The 8231-nt window shown below is 46.2% G+C and overlaps 1 pseudogene; it reads left to right on the top strand.

The window, feature by feature from the left end:
- The first annotated feature begins 3219 nt into the window (after window positions 1-3219).
- Window positions 3220-3337, top strand: LOC126095858 (5S ribosomal RNA; annotated as a pseudogene).
- Window positions 3338-8231: the final 4894 nt, after the last annotated feature.

Genomic DNA, 8231 nt, shown 5'->3' with positions numbered 1-8231 from the left:
CTCCTTGTTTATGCCTTGAGCCTTTCCCCTAACTAATCGTAAGACTTCAAGGCTTTTCTCCTTTGGGCGGCTCCTAAACAGTTGCAGAGCTGCACGCCTGACCCTAATGACTGTGTGGTACTCATCAGTCCACCAAGGCACAGGGGGCCTCCTAGGATGATGAGAGGACATTGGGAGGGCATGATGGCATGATGGCATGATGGCATGATGGCATGATGGCATGATGGCATAATGGCATGATGGATTACTCATGTGATGTGGTCCTTCCACTCCTGGATGCTCAGACACATCCAGATGGCTGATAATCATCGAGTTGGCTCTGCTAATAATCCATTGTAGCTTTGTCCTTTTTGGAATAGTTCCATTCAGTAGGTGAATACGGAAAGGGAAGTTGTCACTGGAATGAAGGTCGTCATTGCCTTCCCACTGAAAAGAGTCTGCAGGGATTGGAGAGCAGAAAGAGAGGTCGATGGCTGAGAATGATCCAGTAGCAGCACAGGAATGAGTTGGAGTGCCTGTGTTGAGGATGCACAGCTCCTGAGACGTCATGAGGCTCTCCCTGAGGACAAGCATAGATCGAACCCCATAATATATGATGGGAATTTAAGTCTCTCAGTAGAAGAAGTAGCTAAATGTATTGATATGTTAGACTTATTGGAGCCTCAGAGTCAATTGCACCATGTTGAGGTAAATATAGTGAGCAAGCAGTTATCCTCTGAGAAACATGACCCTCAGCTGCAACCGCTTTCAAGTCAGTAGCTAGGGGCATGTTATTGACAAACAAAGTGGCCCCTCCCTTGGCCCTTTCTCCAGTCAGGTCATCCTTGCGATAGTGTATAGCCCCTTAGGACATGAGTATCAGACGCTTTAAAATACGTTACCTGCAAACACAAGCACAGGGGGCGTTCCTCTACATGTGTTCTCAATGTTCCACTGCAGTTTGGGAACCATTTTAATACTGAGGCTTTCCTCTGTCTTCCCCTTCTCGTTCTGCCATAGTGGCGGAACGACAACGCAGTGGGCTTAGTTGAGGGGCTTGCTGGTTCCCTCAGGCAAACGTCGACGTCCATGCCACCGATGGTACGATCATCGTCAGATTCACGGTTTCAGAGCGGACCACTTGGATTTTGGAGATGGTACCAAGCCTGATGGAAAAGAAACACTCTACTGGATGTCTTCGAGTGTCTACTGTGAGGGTTTGCTACGTACACTGACATTATATCTGGCAACTTTCAATGGTTCACTGATATGATGACTGGGTTGTGGGATCAGCGGCGCAGTCTGGCAGCAACATTTACAGCTGTAGGAAGATGTGCCTGGATTTCACCACAAACCTTCTGGACAGGTTGCTTCAACGCCATGGAAAAATACTTGACGACACTTGGTAGATGAGTGACCTTAAATTACTTCTTTGCATCAGAGTACAAGACACGTTGTGTGACAAATTTTCTGAATCTTTTTTTCTTCGGTGATGCCAGGACAATACCTGCTCCAAACCGGGTGGGCCTGGGCACAATTAACACACCTGGGTGACACTGTGGATTTTCAGTTACATTGTAAACTTTCCATCTCTAGATAATTACTGCGGCCAACATGCCATAGTTTCCATATTCTAGTTTTCGTATGCTACTATTACTTACCTCCTCTACTGTTTCTTGAAGCACCAAGTTATCTATTACTCGTTATTGTAGCAGACAGTCAACGAACTACTTTTTTCTTCTGGTAAAGGATGCTTACTCACCAACTCGTTTGCACTTTACCTTAGCACTTAATTTTCAACACCCTGGACTTGGTCAAATTCCAAATTATAGTTTCTACTTGTGCGTCGTAGCGGTCCAATTTTACGAAATTACGTCTTTGCTTCTCTCGATGTTCTGGAAAACTACTACAGATACGCGTCTGGGACGTGTTTTATTAGATTCACCAGACCAATAACAACAAAATAAATTAAAATCGCGCTTTAACCTCGTACAGTTTTGCGATGGCTTCATATTAGCGAAGATGCTAAATTTCAGGCAATATCTTTTATTAGCCGTAACTCCGTGACCAAATATTTGCGGACCTATGCTTATATGAACGTTTTTATTTAGTTTTAATTTTAGAATTATATATTAAAGTATTTGCATATCTTCGCGAATCACCATGTATATTCACTCAGCACAGCAAAGTGTTAAGGTAATCTGTGTTATACAGCACTATCATTTAGTTACGTAACTATTGTACATTTTACATCATCAATTTTGTGGTCATATCGCATACGTAGTTTCTATTATGTGCGCGTTATGTAGTTCTTATGTGTATTACATTGACCTTTTAAGAATGGCAGATCGTGGAAATTGATCAGTAGCAGAACAAGAAATAAAAATCACGACTCAGGCGATGTGACACGCCTCCAGCCAGCGCATGTCCAGTTTATGTGTCGTTCGGACCATTGAAAAAGGGAAGCTTTATTTGCCGCTATTAGCAGTCGCCTTTTGAGTTATACCCTACTCCAAATGTTCATTACATTCAGATCCATCCAAAGTGTTCTCTCGGAAACTCGGTATGGCAGACCTGTATTTCCTGACAGCAGAACGGGAGTGAGATTGTCCCTTACCCTGTCGGTTAGAATCATTTTACGACAGTTGTTGATGCGCCGCGTTAACGTGACTGCGAGCGATTCATCATTTCCAATACACACGTTTAACGATCCTTGTAGATTCACGAACCTTTAGTAACTTTATTCATGGTGTGGTCATGATCACGTATAAAAATCATAGCTGCCGTGTCTCATTCTGTTACTTCGAAGCACCTTACCGCGCTGATTTGATACAACCACCTCTCACATGTACGATACTTCATCGCCATGACGACAGTCAGAGGTGAAGGGTCACGTGGCAGCCTGATATCAGATCTACAGTACTTGCACCGCTTTCAAGCAATCAGTGCGCCCTTTTGAAGGGCCGCCTAACATTTGCTAAGGCGGCCTTGAAAACCTATACTCTTATAATGAACCATAACGACTTCATAGGAAACTGCTGTATGTCCGAGTATGCTACTCCTTTATAATAAATCTGATCCATTTGTAATCTGTCTGTGTTGATTAAAGTTTCAGAGAAGCAAGATCTCTCGCAAAAATAACGGAAAAGAGGACAGTACTGAAATAATTAGTGTCCTTACTGTACATCATATGCACCTTCTGACTGTATTTATAAATAAACTGTGTCTTTTCGAAACAATGCCAACGGCCTTGCTGCAGTGGTAGCACCGGTTCCCATCAGATCACCGAAGTTAAGCGCTGTCGGGCTGGGATAGCACTTGGATGGGTGACCATCCGGTCTGCCGAGCGCTGTTGGCAAGCGGGATGCACTCAGCCCTTGTGAGGCAAACTGAGGAGCTACTTGATTGAGAAGTAGCGGCTCTGGTCTCGGAAACTGACATACGGCCGGGAGAGCGGTGTGCTGACCACATGCCCCTCCATATCAGCCTGTGGGCTGAGGATGACACGGCAGCCGGTCGGTACCTTTGGGCCTTCATGACCTGTTCGAGAGAGAGAGTATTTTTCCGAAACAGTTTATGCTAGATATATGTTTTAGCCATCTGAGCCGTACGTTACCAAATAAACGAAGATTATGTGTACTAGCAAAAATTATCTCGATGACTCCGTCTGCGCCAGCACGTGTCTCAAAGTTCCACAGTGACCTAACCTCTTACAAATATGTTTCTTTGTTCAGGAAGGCTGCTTCGCCCAAGATTTAAATATAATTAAAAACGTACGTGGTACGTTTCGAGAACGTAGTTCTTGAGTGAACTCACGTGCAACTGTGGAACAATCGGGAAGTATCAATAAAGATAAGAAAAGAATATTTATTTATTAAGATCCCATCTGTTCTCAAATGTAATATGACGATCAATGTTCATATGTAGGACAATACACTTCGTGGGTAAATACAATTCTAAATTCTCACCAATCCCAGGACCCACACATCCATACATTTTAACGAATATGAAAGCGTCAACGTAGACCTAACATTTCCCACACGAAATACAACTCAAAATGTATCGCAGGATGAAATTTAACTGTCTGTGGTCTGAGATGCATGTGGTCGTGCGGTAGCGTTCTCGCTTCCCACGCCCGGGTTCCCGGGTTCGATTCCCGGCGGGGTCAGGGATTTTCTCTGCCTCGTGATGACTGGGTGTTGTGTGCTGTCCTTAGGTTAGTTAGGTTTAAGTAGTTCTAAGTTGTAGGGGACTGGTGACCATAGATGTTAAGTCCCATAGTGCTCAGAGCCATTTGAACCATTTTTTTTCTGAGGTGCAACGTAAATCACTCTAATTAAATGCAGCGCACATGTGCAAAGCCGGCAACGACAGTCACACCATAATCTACGCTGAAGAGCCAAAGAAACTGGTACACCTACCTAATATCGTGTAGGGCCCACGTGAGCACGCAGAAATGCCGCAAGACGACATAGCATGGACTCGACTATTGTCTGAAGTACTTCTGCACGGAGTGACTCCATGAAACCTGCAGAGCCGTTCACAAATCTGTAAGAGTACGAGGGGTCGAGATCTCTTCCCAGGTACGTTCAATAATGTTCATGTCTGGGGAGTTTGGTGGCCAGGGGAAATGTTTAAATCCAGAAGAGTATTTTTGAAGCTGTAGCAGTTCTGGACGTGTGGGTGTCGCATTGTCCTGCCGGAATTGCCCAAGTCCTTCGGAAAGCAGAATGGACATGAATGGATGCAGGAGGCCAGAGAGGATGCTTACGTACGTGTCACCTGTCAGTGTCGTATCTAGACGTATCAGGGTTCCCATATCACTCGCCGCGCGGAGTAGCCGCGCAGTAAGAGGTGCCATGTCTCCCGCCGGAGGTTTGAGTCACCCTCGGGCATGGGTGTGTGTGCTATTCTTAGCATGAGTTGCTTTACGTTAGTTTAAGTAGTGTGTAAGTCTAGGGACCGATGACCTTAGCAGTTTGGTCCCTTAAAAACACACACACATTTGAATATTTGAAGCATATCACTCCCCCTGCACACGCCCCACACCATTACAAGACCTCCACCAGCTTGAACAGACCCCTGCTGACATGCAGGGCCCATGGATTCATGAGTTTGTATCCATACCCGTACACGTCCATCCGCTTGATACAATTTGAAGCGAGACTCGTCCGATCAAGGACTTGTTTCCAGTCATCAACAGTCCAATGTCTATATTGACGGGTCCAGGCAAGACGTAAAGCTTCGTGTCGTGCAGTAATCATGGGTACACGAGTGGGCCTTCGGTTCCGAAAGCCCATATCAATGATGTTTCGTTGAATGATTCGTACACTGACACTTGTTGATGGCCCAGGATTGGAATGCCGGCCGGTGTGGCCGTGCGGTTCTAGGCGCTTCAGTCTGGAACCGCGTGACCACTACGGTCGCAGTTTCGAATCCGGCCTCGGGCATGGATGTGTGTGATGTCCTTAGGTTAGTTAGGTTTAAGTAGTTCTAAGTTCTAGGGGACTGATGACCACAGACGTTAAGTCCCATAGTGCTCAGAGCCAGCATTGAAATCTGCACCAATTTGGGGAACGGTTGCACTTCTGTCACGTTGAATGATTCTCTTCAGTCATCATTACTCCCGTTCTTGCAGTATCTTTTCCCGGCCGCAGCGATGTCGGAGACTTGATGTTTTACCGGGTTCCTGATATTCACGGTATAGTCGTGAAATGCCTGTACGGGAAAACCCCCACTTCATCGCTACCTCGGAGATGTTGTGCGCCGACTATAACGCCACGTTCAAACTCACTTAAATCTTGGTAACCTGCCATTGTAGCAGCAGTAACCGATCTAGCAACTGCGCGACACAGTTGTAGTCTTATATAGGCGTTGCCGACTGCAGCACCGTATTCTGCCTTTTTGCATATTTCTCTATTTGAATACGCATGCCTATATTAGTTTCTTTGGGGCTTCAGTGTAGAACGTAGTCAGTTGGATGTGCGCATTTCACTATCACAGGATATAGTATCTATGCTGTGAGGGAAATAAACAGGCGCATAAGTCACGGCGCCGGGATTAGCAGAGGAGTCTCCATATCTGCTGTGGCCATTAGGCTTCCAAATAGAAATATACCTCCCAGCATTCTGCTTGGCCGATGTCTGTTAAAAACTCGCTCGTCCCGTCAAGTTCCTACATTTCTACCCAGATTCGCATAGCAGTACCACCAAGAAATGAGACGGCGGATCTTTGCGAACGACAAGTGTGTCGAAGGGGCTTCGAGCCAAAGTAGACGCCTTTGATGCTTCAGATGGTGACGTGTTTGTTCCGGAAACTAGCGACTAACATCCAGTTTCGGTAAGATAGTTTGAGAAATCCAATGCAAATAAATTATCGTTCTGTTAAATCTGCTGCCGAAATAATCGCCAACAGACGCGAAATGAGGGACGACCAAATGAATTCATTATGGATTTAATGTTACGGGCGATTACGGATAAGTGGAGCGAGAGGGCAGGTTACACATGCACGCGGGCAGCGACGTATCTCTGCCGGCTGGTCGCGATCCACCTCGCGGACCACTTAAGAGCACTTAGGGTTGACCGCAGCGGCTTGGCGGCCGCCGCTGGCGCGCTGCCCGTCGGCCAGCTTCCGGCGGGCCGCCGCCGATCCGAAACGCCGCCCACGCCACCCCCGCCGCCTCCGACCGGCGCTGCTGCAATATTTACGAAGGCCGTAACAGTCGCACGATACACAACAAACCTCTCACGCGGAAGGCTGCAACCCGAGCAGCGCACCGCCAAGCCCGACCGTTCCTTTCAATTCGCCGTAAAGAGAACCGGGCGAAGGCGCTCCGATAGCCCTCGTCCCCCCACCCTCCTCCCTACCCTACTACAGCCACGCGCCAGATTGGTCAGCGGGCCGTTCGCGCCTCAGCTGAAAGGAAAGGCACCGTGCCACACTCCAATATTCTGCGCGGATACGCGATCGACATTCCCTGTTTCGAGTGTTCTCTGTCGGTACAGGAAAGTGCACTTGAGGGCGTCGATGTCTTGTTTATGAAGTGTTCTACAAGACCGCTTAATGCACCGATAAGACATCTGGAACATGTAAAGAATTTCAAGCTCTAGTGAAAACAAGGAACCATTATACAAGAGATATAGCCCGACCTCAATACTATTGCACTTGGCCTCCCGTGACCGTTACCGAAAACATTCGGTGACGTTGCGGTAATCAAGTACAGTGGTGGATAAGGAAAGTATCACACTGTGAATGACTTCAGGACACCATTGCATATACTATCAAGCTGTTATGTTTGTCCTCGCGAATTATCACAATAAAAACTCACGATAACCCGACCGAAGCGCCCTCATACCCAGGTGCAACATCATTGTGGTCGACTAAAAATTTAATGAGGCTTGTGAACTCTTTGTTAGTCAAGGTCAATTTTGAATAAATAATCATAGTAACGATGATGAAATAACTTTCTTTAACGCACCTGAGAGGCATGGCTAGTAACTAAAAATTTTAATGATGCTCGAACGAACAAATTTTCAGTCACTGTTCTCGCTCCAAAGCACTACCTTTACTACAACTTGACGTTGGGATACAATTTAAGTAACCAGTTATCGATGGCGGGAGATAAGTCGAGGGCAGCTCCTTGCAACAGACTATTTGCATACCGACATAACTTGTTATTACCTGAATTCTATTTTTGTCATGCACAAGACATGTTTATAATATCAGCACAAGATTGCTAGTTGTTGGTTGAATCAGTACAAAAGCAAATATACGCTCTGATATTGTGAATTAGTTTGCGTAGCCATCCTCCACAGCAAGCACAAAAAAATTGGCTCTGAGCACTATGGGACTTTAACTTCTGAGGTCATCAGTCCCCTAGAACTTAGAACTACTTAAACCTAACTAACCTAAGGACATCACACACATCCATGCCCGAGGCAGGATTCGAACCTGCGACCGTAGTGGTCACGCGGTTCCAGACTAAAGCGCCTAGAACCGCACGGCCACACCGGCCGGCGGCAAGCACAGAAATAATTGTTTTGTAAAGTACATCATCTTTCTCTCTCTCTCTCTCTCTCTCTCTCTCTCTCTCTCTCTCTCTGCCCTCGCTCATACACACATACAAATACACACACACACACACACACACACACACACACACAACGGAGATATAAAGAGAACAGAAATGAATAGACCTTAGTTTTCAGCGTATACTTCGTTAGGTTGGCAACATGTTCGTAAAGAAACCAAAC

Source organism: Schistocerca cancellata, chromosome 8 (assembly GCF_023864275.1).
Source record: "Schistocerca cancellata isolate TAMUIC-IGC-003103 chromosome 8, iqSchCanc2.1, whole genome shotgun sequence".
In the NCBI taxonomy this organism is placed as follows: Eukaryota; Metazoa; Arthropoda; class Insecta; order Orthoptera; family Acrididae; genus Schistocerca; species Schistocerca cancellata.
This window is presented reverse-complemented; position numbering and strand designations above follow the sequence as displayed.